The following is a 20,635-nucleotide window of genomic DNA, read 5'->3' on the forward strand; positions in this document are numbered from 1 at the left end:
TGTGTGAGGCAGGGGCTCTGGGCTCCCAGGGAATTAGGATCTCAGCAGGAGCCAGTGCCTCTCAGAGATACCTCCTGCACTGGCCTTCCAATGTGCCATTCTAAATCTGCCCTGTGGTACTGATGCCACGAGTGGCCAGCTCCAAGCTTCTACCCTAAAAATCTGCCCAGAATTCAAAGCCATATCCCAGCTTGGGCACCAATTCTAGCACGGAGGCAAAGGACCAAAAGAAAATAACATTTAACACTTCCTGAAGCTTGCAAAGTCATGGGAAATAATACAAACTTCCTCAGTTGTGCAAGTTTATTTGTAACTCTGAGTTTCTGTCCAGGAGCACCCGGGCAATTCCAGTGCCCAAACACACACTTTATAGAAGAATTCACTTAAAATAATTGCATGTGTCCTTGCACTTGCTTCAAATTCACATACCTCTTTCATGTTCAGGACCCAACAAGCATTTTCAATTAGTCAGAGGGTAAATACACATAAATGCAACACAGTGTTTAGGGTAGAATAGATAACTGCAAGCAACTCTGCACATTTTAAAATGAAAAATACTTGCAAAAACAAACAGTAAGTTTCTGAGTTTTTTGGCGAGACAGTTATCTGAGCTTAACTGAGACATAGACTACCATCTCTACTTTTTCTTTCAAAAACTGTAAAAGGGGACAAAAGTCTCCCACCTCTTTCAACTTTTGAGTGAGTGGCTGTCATGTTTTGAAGGCATACAAATTGCGCGCGTACCTGGCAGCACTGCCATCAGGCACAGTGAAGGGATATGAGTGTAGAACCATACTCTCCTCCATTCTACACTTTCCAGCCAAACTGAGTAGTGATGCAATTGGTAGATCTGCCATTGTGTCCCCTTCAGGGCATTTAAGAGCAGTGCTGGCTACTCCTAACCTTCCTACTTCCTCTTCCATGTGGGCTGTAGTTCACAATCTTCCTCTAAGAATAGCAGTGGCTCTAACTTCTGTGCCACTGGCAGTATTTCACTGGCTTTTGTTCAGTAAATAGTCTAATTCTGCTGAGTTGGTAACAGCTGAGATTGTTAGTGATATATTGTCCTAGCATTAAACACACTGTCACCTGGCAGGATGATTGACTAGGGTCTGAATCTTGGCAGAATAGTGTTTTGCAGTTAGTTTGGCATTTCTTTATTAAGTTCAGGTTAGATTCACTTAAGGAATGCGCTTGCCAGCTATGCCATGCTTTTGACTTTACATCCATCGTGATGATTAATGGTCTATTTACAAAGATATTCATAATGAAATTCTTACCTTCTTTTCCCAGCCCAACATAAAACACACCTATCATTGTATTCTGTTGAAGTAAGCCAAATTCCATTAGAAACCTTTTCAGACATTAGCATAGGATCTTTCTGTGCTCTGCACGAGTCCAAAACCTTCTAAACTGAATGCATTTTTTTAGGGACTGACATTGTTCAAAAAACAACACATTATATCCAACCACTCTTCCTGTCTTTGCTTTTTTTTCCTCTTTTCTTTGCCTCTACTTCAGTGAGCCACCTAGGGATATATGAAATTTTGAGCATCTGCCTCTATGCCTACACAATTATCAGAACAGAACTATTACAATGGTAATGCCTAGGAACCTCAGCCATCAGTGGATGGCAGTTGCTACATAAACACAGAGAAAACCATAGTCCCTGCCCCAGGCATTTGGAAGTTACAAAACAAGAGGCAGCAGTTAGACTGGAGTGGTAAGGAAGCAATGAAATACATTTGCTCAAGGTTATTATGCAGTGGTCTCAGAGAGACCTATCAAGCTCTTTTGGATATTAAGACAAACTATGAGTCCAGCCAGCTTCAGCAGCTTCATACACCTCATTGTCAAGCTTTGCAGGCTACCATTGTTTTGTGGTTTATTGCTTATGAATGGCTCAAATGTACCATTTCACCTTCTGCGATAATGGACTTCCATCCAGGGCCGTCACTGCTACTTTGAAAGCTGTGAGTACAGACGGAAAGACACAGATGTGCTATGAAGCAGTTACGAAGTAAAGAAGTTATTAATCCCTACAAGCATATAAATCACCCTGCCCAAATAAGGTACAGTTTCTCTAGTGTATTTTACTCCCTCTCTGAAATACGAACTTCTCTTGCTAAACCTCCCTTATGGTATCCATACGTTTGTTGGTTTTTTTTCTTTTTCTTAAGTATCTATCTAGGGCCAAAATCTTCAAAAATGCCTTAAAATGTAACTAGAAGATCACCCTGTAGTATTCAAAACTGCTTACAGAAGTAGTGCTTAAGCACCTTCTAAAATCCCAGCTGACACTTTGATGAACCTCCCAGTGCCTAAATATCTCAGGCACTGACCCATCGTGCTAAAAAATTTGCACAAAGCTTCCTCCTCTTCCCATACACAGCTCAGTGCTCTGTGACAATAATAAACGCTTTCTTCCTGGGTTAAATCTGGTAGCAGCCAAGTTTTCCCTTTAAGTATTTAATTAATCTTATTGCCACAGTATTCTTCTTGAAACCTTGATAAAGAGCCACTTAGCACTCAGAATTAGAATTTATGGGAAAGAAAGCTCGGATGGGATTTGTCTCACCTAACATTACACATCTTTAGCATAGTTGTTAATATCTGAGCCAGGCTCCATTCGTAGTTAGCAAAGAGAAGTAGGGTCTCACAGGACAGAATTTATTTGACCCATTCTAAATAACTACTGAAGGGTTTGTTGAGTTGAATCTCAGAAGTGCCTGTATGTCTGCTTTGACCAGAAAGGAAGAACAGATAACTAACTTTAGCATAGTATCCGCTTTCAAGACATCTGAAGTTAGGTGGGATGGATTGTGCCACTGGGTCTGGAGGTGAAAACAGGATGCTGATAGCCCAGTTTTATGAATTCTTTCCTTTTGGTCATTGACTCCAACCATAACCACCAGCAAATCATTTAACTTCTCAATGTTTCAGTTTATGTATCTATATAAAAAAGGTATGTTATAGTGCTATTACATTCTAGATACACTGCAGAGTCATAGCAAGGCAAAACTTGCTGTTGAAAGTGTGTTGAGAACCTCAGAGGGAATATATTAAATATGTGCAAACCATATTAAAGAGAATACTAAAGAATGGGGAAAACAACTGACAAGACTTGGAGCAAGGAATAAAAGAGATTAAATTCCACTCGCTGCACATAAACGTTGTGAATAGTCTATCTTACAAATGGTTAGCATGTTGCACATGCTCAAGAGATCTAATATTTCAAGGTGGATTTTCTCCACACCATGAGGAGAAGCAAAGAACATGGTTAAATTGTCATGTAGGGTTACCGAGCATATGCAAGCTCGGAGAGTTCTTTGTGCCGCTAAGCCTTGCAACAGTGTAAATGAAGCTCTTGTTGCAGGGTGCTAATCTTCTCAGAATTCTTATTAAAAATGGATGATTGCATGTACTTCCAAACAGCCAGGGCATCAGATTTTGATTTAGTAAGCCCATGAGCACTGCTCCCACTGCATTCTTGCAAGCTTTTTACAAAAATGAAGGGAAAAATTGGGGGGTTAAAATGACCATTTGCATGGATTATTTTTTTCCATCTAAGAAAGTCTAAAGGAGACACATGTTCAAGTTGTTAGCCAGGACAACACAGTAAATTTTGTTTCTGGACTTGGCACTCTCCCAGTCTGTGTCTGGAAGCAAATGGTTAATGCTCCACAGACAGCCAGAGGTGCTGTAAAGGAGGGAGGAATTGAGCACCCGAGGTGATTATAGCTGAAAACATGACTCTAATGTAGGGAAATAATTCATATTTAAATAATTGATTATTATCTACAAAGTTATCATTATAATCATGTTTATAATGAATGCATGTTTTACCAATTTGAAATAACTAAGTATTCTAATCTTAGCAAGCTTAAAGAAAGTCTGTTAATGAGATAAGAATATTTTCCTTTCTGCATATGTATTAACTGCTTTTTTTTTTTTTTTTAGTTCAGAAAAGATGCTTGCAAATGCATTACTCTGGGATGTGTTCTTGCAAATTCACCAGTGTGAGTGCAGGTAGTATCAGGAGGGAATGCTGCCGGGAGAAATCTAGATAGCTGTAGGTTTTAAATCATGCCTGCTACTTCAAACTGATATGGCCTTTCCCGTCAGTTCATTGTGCCTTTCCTTCAGTTCAATGGCCTTTCCATTCAGTTCAACGATGTCTTCACTTCTGTATTTCATCAGTGGCTGAGCCAAATCCCACTCCTGAATAGCTGTGAAGCATTTTCAGCTCAAGGCTGTGGGATACGGACGATCCTTATTTTAGTGGGAACTGATGATGCTCTTACAGGAGCACATCCTTTGAGTTTCCTCAGCGGTATTTATTTTTCATTCTTCCTACAGAGCACAACTTTTCATTTCAAATGAAACCTGTACTATAAATATCAACACCGTAGTCACTTAGAGACCTATGCTTATACTGTGTTAGGTGTTAACTTCCACCAAAATCAAGGAATTTAGGAATTTAAATCTCTTTAAGGATTGGGGGTTTAATCTAATGAATTTTAAAGGTATTATACTTTGAAACCAACCAGCAAATATAGTAATCAGAGAATATTCCTGCTTACTTTACAAACAAGGCCTCACATACTTTACATCTTACCTAGGGTTGGTGAATCACCGATGGTGTAGCAGCATCATCTATACACTTACACTGAACAGCTTGACACATGGCAGGCAAACGCCTTCCCTGTGTGCAAACCTCACAGTCGTGGTCAACAGATGGATTCAAATTCAACATATGTGGCTTGGAAAGGTGGAAGACTGACAACAGGTATTTTCCTGGATGCGTATTCAGGACCCCTTCATCTGCCTCCCTAATAGCTTACATCAGTGCACGGAATTGTTCCCCTTCAGGTCACAATAACAAAGGGCACCAGTTCTTCCCATTTCAGATCAAAAGGAGCATTGTACTACAGAAATCATCCTTTAGGTTACTATTTGTCCAATGAGATGGGCTATGATGGATTTTCTGTTCTGTAATTTGAGAAATTCAATTTTATGAACATACAGAATTTTGAAACATTTAAAAATAACCTAAAAATACTGTTTTGCCCATTTTTGCAAGATACGCACAACTTAAAATGCCATCATTTTGCTACACGGCAAGCCACTGACTACCAGCAATAGATTGATCCTTCAGGAAAAGAACAAGTCTTCTTGTTACCCTACTGCCATTGCTGAGAGACAAGTACTCCTGATAATCATAATCAGCACTTGATGTTCCAATTAACACTACTGAACATCTTTTTTTTTTCAGGAGTATGTAAGCTGAAGCAATACTCTTACTTTTCCTAATCACATTGCTGCTTATTTGTGTATTTTAGCTCAAAGCAGGAATCTGGACTAAACTTCTATTTGTCAAAATACCAGGAGCTAAGCTGCAGGTTACGCATTGCATGTGTATTCACACACGTGTGCGTGTGAGAAAAGGAAAAGCAATGGGAAGTTGGGAAGCAGAGCCATTTCCAGTATCACAGCCATACCGCCTCTCCTCGTGCCTTCCTTCCCCTCTTTTATGAGCTCCTGGGAAGGGGAAGTCTGGGAACAGGCCTCCTCAAGAAGCAGTGCTGCGACGGAGTCCAGAAATACCAGGAAGCAAAACAGAAGCCCTGGGGTCTAATAAACAACATGCAGTCTCTGTAGACTTTTATCCACTTAGAATGATTATTTTAACAGCATCCAAAAGGCTAGTGTATATACTGATACAGGATACAGTAGCGGGATTATGCCTTTGCCTCCACAGTGAGCATATGGAGAAGCGGTACCCTTCAGTAAGGTCTGTGGAGACAAAGAGAAGACATGCATTAGACATGTCTCAGGCTCACTGCCAATCTTTCTTCCAGCTTGGTAGGGAAGCCACCTACCCTGTGCTTTCCTTCAGTTCAGAGTAATAAACTTCTCCTACCATCTAGTTCTTATGCAGCACAAAATAGTTGCTCACGTGAAGAGCAGTATAGTATCAGTGTCCTGCAGTCTCAGCCCAAATACATCTTAGCGGCTGTTAATTGGTAGCTTGTCATCCCAGCCCTTTTCCTAAATAGTAATGCTCACCTTCAAATACCCTTAAAATTGTCTTTGAAAATGAGTTCACATTGGTGCCATTGTTAGTTCAGAAGATCTATCCAATTTCAGGCTTTTCATGTTTATTAATTAAAAGGTGACTGAAAATGACATTATCAAAGCCTGCATTAAATTGCTCCCTTTGTTTTATGATGGCTAGAGGTCCCCAAATGGAATTGAAAAGGCCACATGTGTTACAATTATTATTTTTTTTAAGCAGACACCACTTTGTCATCATATACTAGATTCAAAGCTAGAGGCCACAGTCAAACACACAAAAGAATAGCTGGCTTTTTTCTCTTTCAAATTATTGATATGTAAGAGAGAGGACAGAGTAATTGTTTAATCACTGGCACACTGCTTTAAATCTAATTCTCAGCACACACAGAGAAAACACAAATGGATGGAAAGGGCACTGAGGCATTTGAGTTGATTGATGGCAGGTCAGTGGCCAATGCACAATAGTTTAGATATAAACATAGCAAATTAAGAGCATCACATTCCAAAAGCATTATACGAAGCTGATCTCAATCAGAGAGATGGTTAATACTATTAAAATGTGCAAATACTAGCCAACGTGCTCACCCAGCTGAAGTGTGCAATATTATATAATGGATTGTACTGGGAAAAAAAAGGTAGGGAATTGAGGATGGGGTATATTTTTGCTATTCTTAAGAGCACTCGCTTTGAAGCAATATTTGCTTATTTGAATAAATATTATGCTCCAGAAGCTGACCCTTTCAATTAAAAAAAATGACAGTGTTACTCATGAAAAGCATTCCCAATGGCCTCAAAGAGTACAGGCAAGCCATCCAGCTTTCAAGCTACATTCACGTACATCCAAATAGCACAGGGTAAGTCCATCTACACAGCAGGTAACTTTTTACATAGCTAATATTTTGTACCTACTTGACATGCACAGCACTCTACTAATCTGGCCGATCCACTTGGTCTCAATGAAAAGGCAGGAAAAAAGTCTCCATGGTTATTACACTCTCTGAGGTTTCCTAACCACTTCACCTAATTAGTTGTGAGAAGTTTTAAAATGCCTTTCCTTTCCTATTCCTGTGATATGCATTAGCTTTTTAACGTAAATATTTCATGTTTGCAGATCGCAGGAGACCATACAGCTGAACAGATTATAAAACATAGTAAAGTTTAGAACAACACACAGCAGACTAGTAGCAGGCACTCCCGGAGGTTTATGAGGACAAGAAATCCCCGGTTTTCTGATTGCCCTCTGTGGATTTCAATGTCTGAGTAGCACGAAAAAGCAATTATGAAGTTTTTAAAATGTGTTATTAGGCTCTGGTTTGAATAGGTACTAGAGAAGAAAGTCGCTGTCAACAGCTGGAGAGTTAGCAACTGACAGAAGAATCAACAGAGCTCTGGAAAACCTCTGGAAGTGCAGCTGGAATCAGGATCGCTCCTAGAGCTGTTCAAGCTAAATGTGGGAATTTGGGGGATAAATTTTTTACATCTTTTTTTATGATGTAAGGCGTTACTGCTCAGGGCTACAGTCCCAGCTACTTTTTATATCCACATGAAACTGTGGGCTGCCAGGACTCGAGCACTGTTTCAGTACTCAGACCTGAGAGCTCATGTTATAAGGGAGGTACAGGCTGTCATGCATGTATGAAATGTGAGTTAAGAAGTTTCTTCAAATTAAAGTTCTTGTGAATCTGTTCATGTCGATGGAACCAATTTGGATACTTACCAAAAGTGTATCAGTATCTGCCCTTTGATTGCCAGGCAGAAAAGATCAAGGCGGCTCACTGCCTGACCAAGTGATTTGTTATGACCTAATTGTATATTTAGATGTAAATGTTGCCTTTGGATTTGCCTGTAAGGGCACAATTTGACCCTTTCCTTTTTTTTCCAGCTGAAATGAAATTATGCCTAAGTAACACATCAAAAGGGGTAGGAATTTGCAGTTGGCACTATTTAAGGATTAGTATTATCTATTGATATTACATCAATCAGATAATTCCTCCTGTTCAAATGATTCAAATCTTTTTCAGGACAGAGAAAAGAAACATGACTTGTACTGGAAAGTAAGATATGACCCAGCCTCCAGCTGCAGCTTTTGCTCTTTTCTTGACACTACCTAGCACAAATGACAGAACTGGGAGAAAGCACAGCTACGAATACTCCTAGATCTGCGTAACCAGAATCAGTAACTCAGATTGAAATCTTAGTGGTTTCAATAGGACTGTTGCTTGTTTGCAACATTCAGCAAATTATATTCAGGACTGGGACTGATAATCCTGATTTTGTCCAAGGAACTAAATGGGCCAAGGAATGAATCACATGGAGAACTACGTATCTGACTCTAGTAGAAATCCATCGTAAAACCAGGGCATTTCTGTAATACAGCCTGGCTAAACTTTGCTGCTGAGTGTGGTATAGCAGCTCTGTGAATGAACAGGGAATTTCAGTCCCTAGAGCTCAATTCATTAGCCTGCACAAGCATTAACATTACTTCTTTGAAACAGAGGAAGAATGGGACTGTTTCACAAGTATTATTGGCTCCATATACATGTACAATATAATAGAACACACTATATTCATATATTTTAGTTGGAGATATCTGGCTATTAACAGGGAACATTTACGATTAAAAATACATTACCCTCACCTAAAAAGTTCTGGCTTAAGAAGTGAAGACTGTTTTCATGATGCCCAGAAGTTTAATAGTCTGAGAAGATTATCACAGGTTAATAACATGTTATATGCTATGATGGCTAACCATTTCACTATCTGTTTATAAAATAATGCTTTTCTTAAGAGCACCAGGTCCAGGCTACAAGTTGCAGCTTTACTCCCTAGATGCACTGTTTTTCTTTTCAAATGAAACTGCAGAGAAAGTGAATACTGTCAAATCAGACACTGTTCCAAACAGCCATCATGACAACTTCATCTTAGTATGTCAACATACCAAGTGTTTCTCCTAGATACCTCGACGGGCCAGATTCAATGACCCCAGAGCCAGAGTAACTTTCAGCGCTAGAAGCGGCTCTTCCTGCTGGCTAGATAAGAATAACAACAAAAAAGATTTTCCTTAGAGAAAATAAAGAAGATTGAAAGAACCAGTGAAAGAGGAAGAAGAATGGACATGCAGAGGGGGATGCTGGAAGGAGGCAAAATGGAAACGCTGATAGAAAGAGGTTAAAGAAAACCACAGGATGTGTAGATAGCAAGGAAGGACGGGACAAGAATTTGAGCTGCAGGTGACTGAATTTATGCTCAAAGTCCTCAAATTTTCAGTCAGTCTCTTCTTTTATTCAGACTCATAAATACACGCAGTTTGTTCTGCCATTCTGCTGCCTGGCAGGACTGACTCTTCCCAAAGGGATCCCCTACGCTACTTCCAGAGGCACCAAGGCCACCCAAGATCATCTTTTGCTGTGGCCCTAACCCACTGAGCAGTACGCTGTCAGACCGGGCCTGGCAGGGTTTGCCTTTTTTGTCACGCTATTAGATTCCTGCAGCCACTCTGTAGTAACGCGGCAGCCACTACAGGACGTATGTGGTATGGAGGAAGGAGAGAGATATGCCAGAAAGGAGTCAGGTAAAATTACTACATCCTTTTCTAGATGCACATTTAGAGGTAGAATGCTAGGTAACTGCATTCATTCCTAGTCAAGAAAGCCCCTAGCAGCCAAGTCTTGCCAATAAAAGCTACTGCAATAAATTTATTTAAGTGCTACAGATATGGAAAAGCCTGAATGATCAGAAAGCATTTTTGGTTTTTTGTTTGTTAGATCCAAGGAGACAAGCTGTTATTTTATTGCTCTGTGTAGATGCTCCTACTTTGATGGACAAAACGTCTAGAACAATTGGACCACAAAGAGACATAAATCCCAACAGAACAAAAATATATCCATTACCTACGGTATGTCCAGAATCAATCTCTGTGAGGGATGATTATGGTATTGACCTGAGATCTGTCAGTACATTTTCCTCTGAGAAGTCCCTAGTGCTTGTAGACAGAGCCCCTGTGGGGGTTATCTTTCATGTACACCAATATGAACTGAATACTAAAAACTCGCCTTCTGTGTGCGCTTTTCTTAGCCAGATTATAACAATTAATGTCTGTTGAATTATTAGCTGGATACAAGTTGGGCTGAAAGCAGGGTGTGAAGAAAATGAATGTATACAGTACGAAGAATCTATATCACGAAGTCCTCAGTCACTGAGATGCTAAGCAAGCCACTCTACAATATAAGCCGCCTCACCTCAGTGCTCTGCCTACCTGGACAAACTCCAGTCAATATCTGAATAAATTTGGTAATCAGGATGGCAGCAGAAAGGAATCAAAAGCTGAACAGGGAACAATCAACAACAAAAAACCCTTGTTGCCTAATGCATTGTAACTTCTAATTACTAAAAAGACCCTCGTGTTCATCTGGAATTAATATAACCTTAATATAACCATTTTTTTTCAGATGACCATTTGGTCTCTGGGGAAAATAGAAAAGAGTTATTGCATCCCCTTCGACAAAGGAAGATACATCCGGTCTAAGTCCAATTATTATTGCAAGTGGACTAACCACAGAGAATTTCCTTCGAAGATCACATCATCACCTAGACCCAAATAACCCATCCAAGCCAAAGAATTAATTCATGCACAAAAGCAGAGTTCTGCTGGAGGGAAGAAAAAACTACAGAACACAAACCTTGTCATGTTGCCCAGCGTGGTGTGGATGGAAGAATCACCCTCTTTGTTCCCCTGGTCAATAACCAAAATAAAGTCGGGAATTTTAGTACGCTGCTGACTAATAGGATTAAAACCAGGTACATGAAAATTGAGAATGTCTTCCGACACTTAAGGCTGTCTTGGCAGTCTGTTCATCACACAGGAGCGAAACCATGATATGAGAAGCAATGTAACAAGCTGAACACCATAGCCCAGGGCCTCCGTGCAATCAGAGTATCTCTATCATCCTCTTGTTTTCTTGTACATCCAGGAAAACTGAGATCAGCTAAACAGTCCACAACAAAGTACTCAAAAGAAATACATGTGCTGTTCCAGTCTTTAAAGAGTCAGAATCTCAGCTCTCCTTGAAAATAAAAGGGAAATTCAAAGTGAGTTACTCTGCTTGTGAGACACACATTATTGCTGGGGCAGCTGGTACCTCACCCCCAAGAACCATATGACAAGATCTTTCTCTTCTCAGGACCCTCAGCACTCATATCACATAGCTTGAGAGCCAAAGAGAGGAGAAGCTCACAGACAGGAGATGGCAAAGTTCACCTAGGAATCCCAGTGCTCTACCCCATGTCAGTGCAGGGTTGAGCATGTGTTACAATCCCAAATACATGTGGTAATGCCAGATACAGATTGCTTTCAGACCTTGTGATAGCGTGCCCTTGTGGCTGATCTCATGGCACAGTTGAGGCTTGGAAGCCACACTTCAATTTTTCAAGAATCAGTGGTTACCCAGTCTTATTCTGTGAAGTACAGCATTTGTGGGACACCAAGTTCCTTTGTTTTTGCATTTTTAAAACACTAAGTCTGCCACAAAAAGTTTTTAAATCTCCACTTTCCATGGAGACTAGAACTATTCATAATCAGCATAAACATGTATAACTGCCTTAAACCCTTATACACGGACAAAGATGATTTTAACCTGGCATTCTGCAGCCATTCCAAGTTTTAGCATCATAACAGCTTAGAGGGTGGAGTGTGGATTTCACGTTACTGTGTCTGATGCATTTAAAAGTTGGTTTGTTGTTTTTTTTTTTTTTCTTAGTCATTTTACAGTACATCTGCAGGAGACTACTTTCAAGCTGGGACTACCACTATATCAAATTGGAATAAATACATATTTTGCATGCTTATAAACACACATACACAAAGTACAAATATGCACACTGTGTACTTCTCTGTTAGAACTCAAAGAATTTTTCAAGCATCGGTTGATTAACCAAAGAAAATTGCGGAAATAGACACAAATGTTCCCATATCCACTCTATAGTGGAGCAAAGTGAGGTCAAACCCCAACAGAGAATGAATCCCTGGGTCCCAGGCTGTCAGGAGTACCGAGTGTGAGTCCTCAGCCAAAAGCTCACCCTGGCTCTGCTATAGGGTTTCCTTCTGCCCCAGCACTCCCAGTGAAGATCCTGCAAAGCACTTACTCATATTTAATCATGTAAGTACTCTGGACCTTGTAAGATCAAGCCTCAATTAAATATTTAAGAGACATGCATGCGAAAACAAAGGTAACTGACATCAGGAATAACCAGGGTGTCTAACAAATTACTTAAAAAGAAAGGAAATCTTCATAATGAAATAAAGAAAAAAATCAGCTTCTAAGGGGAAATAATTTAAAAAGTCAAATGTTTTATATTTAAATCTGATAGACAAGTGTGCTCAAAACTGAAATTCTGTACAATAAACGTCATTGCAGAGGATGCGTGGACAGCTATAACAATCACACGAGAACTCAGGTTACTGAGGTAACTTCAGCTACAGCTGCACAAAGGTTGCTCCTGTTTACCAAGTCCCATATAGATGTCATCAAGCTACTGTTAATTTCAAGAGTGTTTTATCACAGCTGGGAAGAATTCATACCATAGAAACCTTGGCTTTACAAAAATAGTGTTTTCTGAAGTATGCTAATTATTTTATAAGCATACAATGACTGAAAATACTTTAAAGGTAAACAGAAACGAGTGTGGATTGAGGCTGTGGCTTAAAACTTAGGTGGGAGACCTTTCAGTAGAAGCATGCAAACATTTTGAGCACCGCTTTTGATGGATTAATACATTATGTTTCCTGTTCTTTTTTTTCCCCCCTTCATGGAGTTGCATCAAAATTTAACAAGCAAGAAGATGTAAAGAAAAGGAAAAATAGCTATGAAATCACTTAGACAACAACGATTTAGTGGCCATAAAAAATCCTGAAGTTGTCATTATTACTATTTATATTACATTAGCACTCAAAATATAGTGCACACTTTACAAACACAGAGATATAATCTCTTTCCTAAAAAAAATTACTTTCTAAAGACAATGAGAATGAGGACCTGTACCTCCTCGTAAGGTGTAGATTGCTGGGCTGGGTTTCTTATCAAGACCTTTTCACTGGTCAGTTGTGCTGCCAACCCAGTGAGCTTTCTAATCCTAGGCAGCCACAGGTTCAAGGCCTGGCTGTGTCTGTTGTGGAAACGTATTAACTGGGATGTGCAATGTCAGTGACAAAGTATTTTTGAACTGGTTTGCTCTCCTTGTTTCTTCCTTGCTGTTGCAAGAGAGGAGCACTCCTGGAGTCCCTGCATTTCCACCCACCCTACATAGGAATAAACTAATTTAAAAGCAAATTCAAACATTTTATTCTATGGATTGCCCTCACTGCTGAGGCTTGCTGGTCACTGCCAGCAGCCTTCCACTCCCTCCCTGAATGCAAGGGCAGAAGCAGAAATGACGGAACAAGCTGCCCTCACGAGCCGAGGTACTCCTCACACAGACCGCCCTCTCCTTTGCCTGATGTCCCATGCCTTGCATAATCTTGGTCAGTTTGAGAAGGAGAGAGAGAGAGAATGATTACAGAGAAGATCTCATCTCTTTGCTCATGTTGACTTTTCCAGGCCAGGCATTGGTGTCATTTGCATCATCTGGAGCAAGGTGCTATTCAGTATGCTAGAAACTCAGGAAGAATATAACCCAGGAAAAGAAAGGTCCAAGCAGAAACTCACTCAGAAATTCTGACAAACGTGACTACAGGCATTGCTGTGCAACTACAATGCACAGAACAGAATCCTGATGGACCAGTCATAACGTATATAAATACTGATAGATCAGATATGCCCAAAGATGGCACATTTGTTGGAAGACAGATGTATCTGCTGATGCTTGAATGCACAAAAAGAGACAGAGATCACAAATTGATCATGCGGTTTGTGTCTGTCTATCCACTATTGCAGTTCCCTACTCTTCAGCAGCACCTGAAGGAAACTGGAACCAGAGCCACTGCTCAGACATGATGATCTTCAATGTCCAAACAACAGCCAACAAAAAATTTAATTCAAGCTACACTACAGGGCATGTTTCCAGCTTTTCTTTTTTTTTTTTTTTTGGATGATGCTTGGGGATTTAACTGCAAAACTCCTATTATTAATAGCTAAATCCCCACATACTATAGCAAAAATATCGCCTTACATTTCTCTCTGGTACCGCTCCTGATCTGTGCTGACAGCTCTCTCATCATGAATAACATTATGTCAGGCTGCCCAATGATTCCTGAAACTGTCAACAATGTTTAAAGTCAAGTTCTCCAAACTTTTTAAAACTTAATCATCTTCACTCTGGAAGCATAAAAGTTGAATGTAATAGAAAATGTGCAGATTCACAGCAAGTTTTATTGACTTGCTGGCCAAAGACTTCATCTAGCTGCTGAAACATTTACATACTACAAAGCACTGTCTATAGAAGGACAGTCCTTAAAGGCCAGAATATACATGAGATGGCAGAAAGAGTTGAGAAAGTATGGAGAATAGTGCATAGTGTACTTGATTTTTATGCTAAATTGTCAAAGCCTTCGGTCAATCCAATGTATGCAATCAGTCTAGATTGGGCAATTTTGTAATACCATATACAAGCACAGCTGAGAAAGTAAGTCTTGAGGAATCTTAATTTCCTTGTCTTCTTCTGTTTAAATCTGACTTGTGATGTCACTTTTCAAAGTGTGGAAGACTGTCAATCCCTCCATTTCTCTTAATTTGTGGTTTGTTTGGTTGGTTTTTTGTTTTGTTTTGTTTTTAATTACTGATCATCAATGTGATGAAAAGTTCCAGACAAAGCTTGAGGAAAGAGTGACCAACGTATGCAGGTCCACAGGGGGCAGTAGTAAAGAAAATACCACCAATCTTCTGAAAGGAAACCAATCAGCTTGCCATTTTTAAACGGCCCAATTAAAAATAAACACATATATAAAATATTTCAAATTGAGTGCCTGGTAAATGTTGTATATACTTTAAATGCCTATATTTTACATTCTTTTTTGTTACTTTTGCACTCCCCTTTTGTTGTCTAGAAGGGTGTTTTCAGCAAGAATGACATTAACTGGTACCGCAGACCTGCAAACTATTGACCTACACACAGCCAAGCACACAACTAAATAACTGCAGGATCATGAGAGGAATAAAATCTCTCCGAAGTGTGTGCAACAAACAAACAGGTAGCAACGAACAGGAAAACTTTTTTTTTTTTTTAATTCTGCTAACTCAGTTATTCATTGTACATGAGTTATAGCAGATGCAACATTCCAAGATAGAAAAGAAATTATTTGTGACTGGAGGATGGCTCTCTACACCTGCTTAAGGAGAACCACTGTGGGAGGGGACTTAACAGAGTACCGTGAAATATCTACTGCAGAAAACCTCAAGTGACTGCTACTTTCCTGTTACCTTTTTTTTTAAAAAAGTTTATAGTAATGAACCCTCTCTCCTGTCATCGTCTATCACAGGAAGTTTGTGCATGTTGGCAAACAATAAGCAGGAGACAAAATCCTAGCAAGCTCATAGGAAAACCCATTTAGCTGCCTGAATTGTACAGACAGCCATTCAAGATTCCAGGAGTTGATCCAAACTGAACTGACTTTCTGACTTTCCTGAGATTCACCCTTCATTATTCACAGATCTTCCAGTGTCTGTGCTTCTCTCAGAGCTGCAATTCCTTGAATCAAGTGATCATCATTAGATCACATTGGGCTTCATTTTTTAAAATTTGAGATTTAGTGTTAATGCCCAGAAAGCATCAGCTGAATGCACTAAAGAATTTCAGAAACAAAAAGGCAAAGAAAAAGGGATGCAGGATATATTAGTTTCTAATACCAGGACTATTATGCCAAGCTTGCATTTTGGGACATAATTTATGATTTTTGAACAGTCTTTGCTGACAACACTTCCATTTTATTCTATGGACTGTTGAACCAAAACATATTAACGAAGCAGCCAATAAAATCTCTGTGCATTGTATTGAAGTCCTCTTCAAAGATCTCCAACATATGTTTCGTGAAGAAATAGAGGGTGTATCTGTCAGCATCTCTCAAGAGCTAATAGAGAACAATTTCATTAGTAGAGGAAGGCACAGTTATTCTGCTCGTTCCATATTAACCTGGGAAACCCTTTATACCAAGGATATTTCCTCAAAATCTGTTTCTACTGGTCTTTTTCGCTTTTGAAGGAGCAGAAAGGGCTGAAGTAGAATGGTGAAACAGTCTCACAGAGTGCCCACATGATAGGGCCTGTCTTAAAGAAAGCTCTTATGTGTAGGAAATTTATTCAGTCGTGAGAATCTAAACATAGCTCCCTCTTCACAGAGAAAATAAAGATGACACACAAAAGAAGTAGTCCTCTCATTTGGGCACTGGGTAACCATGGATAAAAATGAAGTAAGGAAAAAGTAAAAGTGATCAGCAACTGTTCCCTTTAACTACTTTTCAGTTGCCCCCAGTCAAGCAACTGATTTGTGTGGCCTAGGAAGGGATAAATAAAATGACTGTCTACAGGTCATGTGCATATAGCACACTGGTCTCTTATACTGTTTTTGCTACCTAAGTAACAGAAGAAGGATTTTCTCACTCTTTTCTCCCCTCCTTTCTTCTCTTTTGTCAGAAAAGAGCTGTATTAGTGAGAGAGAGACAGAGAGGTCTCATTAGTACACGTTCTTTGATAGCCAACATGCACCAATAATTTTGTCATCTCAGGGGATCCAGCCACGGAATGCACCTTCCACATGTGCCAATAATTGCACTAACATTCAATCCTGTACCATGTAAATTCCAGCTACTAAATAGATATAAGGTTTAACACTGTCCTGAAATGCGACGACAATGTTTTTAAATCCAGCCTATATTGTTAAGTAGAACAATAATAACAAGGGAAATAACAATTAGATATATAGCAAAAAGATTATTGACAGTGAGGGTGGTACAGCATCAGACCAGGTGCCCAGAAACTGAATAAGACCCTGAACAACCTAAACTAACTCCCAGGTTGGCCCCCTTTTGAATAAAGGGTTGGACCAGATGACTTTCAGAGTTTCTTTCCAGCCTAAATTCTGACTCTAACTATGGTGTACACAGCCAAACTGTCCACTGCTAGTGGCTAATTTTTGGGTCGCTTATGTTGCAATACATCCTATTCTCCCAGGGAAATTTCTCATTAAGCTGAAAGAGAAGGTAAAATTGTCTAAACAAGTGCTAGACCAAGAAACATGAACTATTGCATCTTGTCCCTCTGAGGTCTTCACATCTCCTCAAACTCCTATATGAAAAATAATTATCAATTCTTTATGATAGAATAACAGAAATAACACAGATCTTGGTCCTTGCAATGGTTATTCAGAAATTGTTTTGGCAAAGGAGTACGTTTGCCAAGACAGAATTCATTCAGGGGCTGCTTCAAGCTCTGCTGAATGTTTATATCAACTTTTATACAACCTGACATTCCCAAAAAGAACTGACAGTAATGGACTGGAAACACAGGGAAACCATTACACAACACAGAAGAGTTTTGAAAGAAATGGAATTTAAGAGCTAAATTTCTTAAACTGGCTCTGATAAGGAACTGGCTTGAACAGAAACCCTTTGAGGAACTTTCGGACTAACAGCTCAAGACGACACTCTGTGTTCCTCCAAAATGCAACACAAAAGTTGTGATATGAGGCTGCAGCAATACTCCCCTCTGGGTTTTATTTTGTCAGATTTGACAGACCCAAACAGACTTCATACTAATTAGCAATAACGACAGAAAGACCTTCCAGGGAAGCATCAGAGTGTCCAGGGGTAAGGTCCTGGCCCTCCTCTCTGGAAATCTGTCCCCATCCTATGCTCCAGGCTGGCGTTAGGTGGGCGACAGTCCACTGGTGCCACAGCCTGTGAGACTGCAGGCTGCAGTGCAGAGTAACTCACCTTCACCATCTCAAAGACACCAGCTGACTGGGGCATTAAGAAGTCTCAGCTGTAAACCTGTAGACAAGTATACAGTATTGCAGACCTTAGCAACAGGACATGAGAGGAAACAGGGTCTTCTGCAAGTCCCTTCCTTGGAGTGACAGGTCTCCTCCACTTCAAGAAAATGAAACTGATCTAAGCATGTACTTAGAAGTGCACACACAGAAACAGAATTCCTTGTTATGATTACAGTGGTGCAGAATTGCCAATAAATTCTCCAACTTTTATGCTGGGGCTGAAGCAAACATTGATATTTCCTGAAACCATTTTTTCCCCTCCCAAAAACTCCCCAATTCTCCAGGAGGATCCTTCCAACTCTGCAGCTTCAAGACAGCAAAGCTCTTCATGCCTGGGCCACCCTAGAAGTTTTTTCTAAAAAGCTTCTTTTTGATTCTTGATTCCTGATCTTCTGAGCCCAAATGAAACCATATCAGCCTGAAATGTACCCTTGTTTCTCCGTAGCAGTCACTTAACCTCACATTGCGTTTTCTTTATTTTTCTCTTTCTTTGATAATTCATAGCTGGAGATAACGCTCTTTGGTGACTAAATGCATACGCATCACATCCCAGTAGGAGTAATATGACTTTGTTTTTTCACATTATGATGTCTGTTTAACAAGTAATGGGCTCTGTCCACATACCGTCACCGTCAAGCTTTTCCACAAGATGTAAGAACAGTATAGGCCATCAAAAGTTATTAAATGCCCCTTCCCCATCTGTCTCTAAGAACAGGAAGGCTAACCCTAGAGTCTCTCCAAATTATAATGTAGTTCAAAGGAACATCTTTCTCTAACTTCTTATGTGGAGTCATGCTGGTTCTCTCTAATAATGGGTGAAGATTTCCACCCCCCTACACTTTTGGAGAGTTCTTAATGATTCCTTCAGAATGAACATTGCCACTAAAATACAAAAACGCTATTTAAACAAACTTGTAAAATATTCCTCTTCCTTTCTTCATACCGCTAATAGTCTCTACTTGCTACTTCACTCCCCAAATCTTTCCTTCAAACAGTACTAAATGTGTACTGAAGAATAATGTCCCTTCTCTTTCTTGCACACAGATAACATACTACCATCTTCCCCCCCCCCCCCCACCTTAACGTGTTGCAGAATTACTGAGGACATTCTTCTCCTCAGAGCTTGTAAAATGACGGCTAACACTGGGCTAATTGTCTGTGAGGTGATAACTGCTCCATCCAAATGTCTGCAAAACAACTCAGCAAGTCTCTTCAATTAATAAAGTCAAGTATGATTGATTTAATTTTCACTTGAGAGTTCTTCTCAGAAGAACTGGTTTCAGGTGTACCCAACAAGGCATTTATTGAAACAGAATAGGTAAGGATTAAATGTTCTGCATTTATACAGAGCTCTGCATCCAAGCATCTCAAACGCTTTGCAAGTCCTTAATTAATTAAGACTCAAGTTATCCTCTGCAGTAGAGAAACATGGCTTTGCCTACTTCATAGGTCAAGGTCTGAGGCAGAAATAGGCCAAATGAATCGGCCAAGATCCCACAAAAAGCAAGTAGCAGAACTGGAAATTAAAATGCTTTCAACTCCAAGACGCCTCATGCTCCCCACACTAAAAAGCTGCCGGACCTTCATTCACTCCTTCTTCCTGAATATTTGTAATTTTTTAACATGATGAGTGCCATTTCCAGTCCGAGGAAGCAACGCACCATCACTGAAGCAGCTCTTAGAAGCTTCTTTAGAGGAAGAAAATATAAGAACAGTACTTCAGAGCAATGCAGAATAGGAGGTTTAGGGTTGTTAACCTGATACTTGTTCTGATTTTATCAGCACAGTCCAGGTTTGGAAAGCTCAGATAAGCTAAAATTGGTAACTTTGATATTTTTGTGACTTTATGTCATCATCCATAATGCTACCAGATAGCAAAACATTATACATGATGACATAACACCTGGAGAAATCATTATGCTTATCAAAAGGCTGCGGGTTTAGCCAATTCAGTTCAAGAGCTCGTGAGGATTTCTGAGCTTTTAGCCAGGCTCTATCAGCTCTGGTTATTACCTCCGTCCTTCTTCTGGCAAGCTGCTCCAAAATAAGCAGCAAATAACGTGGCTGCATTGTCTACCCTATGCAAAAGCCAGGCAAGTGTTTAATAGTTTGATGCACAACAGGGAAGATACAGGTCGCTCTCATCTGTTAAACCATGACCTTGTGAAGGTAACCGAAAAGACATTAAAAAAACAAAACCAAAAACAAACCAACCAGACTGCCCTGCCTTCACAGACCTCTGCCTTTTGTGTGAAGGCAGCTATAAAACATGTGTCAGGGAAGCCACAATACTGTTAACAAGAGACAGCGGAAGAAAAGTTGTCTCTCTCGCTCTGAAAAACCCCATCACATCTACTGTAGACGCTCCTAGTCAGCAACTGTTTAGTCAGAAGTTTTAACCGGCTCCTTAAATTCACCTTCTCGGGGGCCTTGCTGCTTAATAAAGACTACGGGGTGTTGAGAAGCACAGTATATTATTTCATTAAGTGCTTTTCGGGAGAAGGGGATTTAGAAGTAAAACTGCTGGCTTTGTGTGGCAAGGTTATGACCTTTGACAACTTTGGAGCTTATCTCTTTCATC

General features: G+C 39.9%; 1 protein-coding gene across 5 annotated transcripts in view; it reads right to left on the reverse strand.

Moving 5' to 3' along the window:
* The window catches only part of SOX5 (SRY-box transcription factor 5), a 722,135-nt gene that overhangs the window by 316,848 nt on the left and 384,652 nt on the right, over positions 1 to 20,635 (reverse strand). The gene's annotated exons all lie outside the window — the stretch shown is intronic.

The sequence above is a fragment of the Phalacrocorax aristotelis genome, chromosome 1, assembly GCF_949628215.1.
Source record: "Phalacrocorax aristotelis chromosome 1, bGulAri2.1, whole genome shotgun sequence".
In the NCBI taxonomy this organism is placed as follows: Eukaryota; Metazoa; Chordata; class Aves; order Suliformes; family Phalacrocoracidae; genus Phalacrocorax; species Phalacrocorax aristotelis.